Raw genomic sequence first — 3,215 nt, 5'->3', positions numbered from 1 at the left:
CCTGTAGCTCCCCCCCACCCCCCAAAGTTCAGTCTTGTTGCAAAGTTCCTGCTTGTGCCAGGAAGCTGTTAGTTTGTTATCCCCAATCATAGTACTCTGGAACAAAGCTTCCCTGAAGACCCTGAGGGGCAATGTTCCAAGCAAGGTCATCATCACTGTCAGATCTTTGAGGCTTGTCCAAGAAATAAGATCTGAGACTGAATTCATGGCTGGGAACCATTCTAGGGTTGGTAAGGTCTTTTGCAGGACTTCTAACTCAGAAGAAGTAAACTACTAAGCTGGTAGGTAAGAGTTCCCAAACAAAAAGCACCACTCCAAATAGTACATAGCCGGTTATCTCCCAGCTGACTCTTCAAATCTGCCGGTACTTGAGTAATTCCGGAGAATACTTTGACTTGGCTTTGAAGATCACCTGCATGAAGTACAAGTTCATGAGCGTGAGCATGAAGGACTGGAGGCACACCGGGAAGCAGTAGAGCAGCCAGAAGACAAAGGGGCTGAGCGAATTGGCCTTCGCTCACGAGGTCCTTGAAGTAGAAGGAAAAGAGGATGGTCCGCAGGGAGGCCCAGAAGAGGTAGACGCTCTGGTAGCTGAGGCGTTTGTGGCGGTAGCGCAACACTAGCCAGAGCTGCACGTAGATGAAGACAGAAGACCAGCGCGTAGAACACGGTGTAGGCGACCGTGAGGCCGAGCTTCACGTAGCGGGGCACAGCAGGAATCAGTGTGGGCTGCAGCGAGTCCTTGCGGACCGGGTCCCATGGTGGGGCCTCCATCCAGTCCGGGGCGCTGCAGCGCTTCCGGGACGCTCCGGCCTCCTCTGGGCTTGAGACCACCGATGCCACCACCCCTGCCACCACCCCTGCAGGGGTCCCTCGGTAGAGTGCCATAGCATCATAGCTCAAGGCAACCTCAAACTCTTGGTTAAACGATTCTCTTGCCTCTGCCTCCCCAGTAGCTGGGACTACAGGCTGCCACAATGCCCGGTTATTTTTTAGAGACGGGGTCTTGCTCTTGCCCAGAGCTCGTCTGCAACCTGTGAGATCAGGCAATCCACTCTCCTTGGCCTCCCAAGTGCTGGGATTACAGGTGTGAGCCACCGCACCCAGCTTTTTTGTGTGTGTGAGAGAGAGTTTCATTTTGTCTTTGTCACCCTTGGTAGAGTGCGGTGGCATCATAGCTCACAGCAATCAAGTAATTTTCTTGCCTCAGCCTCTAGAGTAACTGGGCCCACAGGTGCCCACCACAACACATGGCTATTTTTAGCACAGTGGTCTCACTCTTGCTCAGGCTCTCCAACCTGTGAGCTCAGGGCAATCCACCTGCCGAGGCCTCCCAGAGTGCTAGGATTACAGGTGTGAGCCACCGTGCCCAGCCCTCTATTTCATTTTCTAACTTTATAAATTACAGTTGATACCCACTAACCTGTTTTTCACAACTCACTAATGGTCTTGAGCCACAGTCTGAAACTCATTTTAGGCCCTCTCCCCAACCTTCAGTCACTCCTTTTCAGAGGAGTGATTTGTTTGAATGGAGATTTTAGAAGGCAGTAGGCATGCTCAAACCACCGCCTACCCTCCTGGCCCTGCCCATCTATAAGCACAGGTCAGGGAGGGATCTGGCTCTGTAGGGTCAAGAGATGACATCTTTCTCTCCTTTTGGCTGTCTATTGCATCTTCTCATTTAGTTCTAAACTTGGGAGAAGGAAGTATTATTTATTAACCACTTAGTTTCCAGCTTTTAATAGTTTTAAATGGTACAAGGAGGTTAAGCAAGAGAAGGGCTCAGGCATTCTAATGGACTTATCAACAAGGGGTTTGCTGGTGGCACAGGTGAAAAGTAGTTTCGCTGGATGGGTGGGGCGAGGAATAGGAAATGCAAATTAGTCATAAGTTGGGCTGAAATGGACAAGAGAGAAGGATAGTAACCTGAGAGAGAAGCTGGTTTTCTGAAATGGGAGAGATCTTAGCATATATGTAGGCTGCTAGAAAAGAGCCCTCTGGGGAGGGGGGGACTGATTTTATTCACTTATTTCTAAGTTATTCCCCTTTGTCTACAGGATGGTTTTGAAGTGGCTTACAATAAAAACTCATTATGAAACAAGTGCACGTGTACACTCCAGAGGCATTTGGCATCCTTCTCAAAGATCCCAAAGGGATGTAGCCCAGAGTGTCCTTGATACTGCACCTTTATACTGGCCTTTTTTTCTTCCTGTTCTATCCTCCCTACATCCTTTTGCCTCTGGACATCACACCCTAAACAAGCTACATGCACTGCCCCCTGAATTAATATAGAAGTAAATTTTTCAAAACCATCAGTGCTGTAAGAAATAACATATAGAGGCTTGGGGCCTGTGGCTCAAGCGGCGAAGGCACCAGCCACATACCCCTGAGCTGGCGGGTTCAAATCCAGCCCGGCCCTGCCAAACAACAATGACTGCTGCAACCAAAAAGTAGCCGGGCCTTGTGGGCAGGTGCCTGTAGTCCCAGCTACTTTGGAGGTTGAGGCAGGAGAATCACTTGAGCCCAGGAGTTAGAGGTTGCTGTGAGCTGTGATGCCACAGCACTCTGCTCAGGGCGACAGCTTGAGGCTGTCTCAAAAAAAAAAAAATTAATAACATATAGCTAAAAAGTCAAGATAGTGTAGCAGAAAACTGACACAGACAGAAGACTCCAGGCACCAGTTGGTTAGAGGAAGCAGCTTTATTTCTGTGGCTGGGGGAACTCAGAAGACTAGTGTCTCAAAAACTGAGCCCCCCATCTGAATCTCCTGCCTCACTTTTATCCACTTTTCAGGGCTAGAGTGCATGTGAGGGTTATAAAAATGAGAGAAGGATGACATAATCCAAACGTCCTGGGACTCAAGGGGAAGGTCAGATTCACCTGCGGCCTTGAGACCAGTCGGGGTACCTGCCCTCAAAAGCAACGGAAGCGTAAGGAAGTTACCAAGTTACCATTTAGGCCCGGCACAGGTGAAGGGAGGGACACACAGATAGCAGAGACCTGCAGCCTGTCTAATACACGGTGGCTAGGACAGACCTTTAGCTCCGCTTTTTATTCTCATGCCTCAATAGGAGGAGAGGAGCACAGACAGCAGCCAAAGAAAGGGCAAGGGGAGCAGAATCAGAACAGAACAGGGAGCAGAGCCAGGGGCTCAGAAGAACTAGGAGAATGGGTTTCTTTTCTTTTTTCTTTTCTTTTTTTTTTTTTTTTTTTTT

At 49.2% G+C, this 3,215-nt stretch overlaps 1 pseudogene; it reads right to left on the bottom strand.

Moving 5' to 3' along the window:
- Positions 1–352: 352 nt before the first annotated feature.
- The window catches only part of LOC100940872, a 3,932-nt pseudogene continuing 1,069 nt past the window's right edge, over positions 353–3,215 (bottom strand).

The sequence above is a fragment of the Otolemur garnettii genome, unplaced genomic scaffold (assembly GCF_000181295.1).
Source record: "Otolemur garnettii isolate 467f Iridium unplaced genomic scaffold, OtoGar3 scaffold00003, whole genome shotgun sequence".
Classification (NCBI taxonomy): Eukaryota; Metazoa; Chordata; class Mammalia; order Primates; family Galagidae; genus Otolemur; species Otolemur garnettii.
Note: the sequence above shows the minus strand (reverse complement) of the source record. Positions and strands in the feature narration are given on the sequence as shown.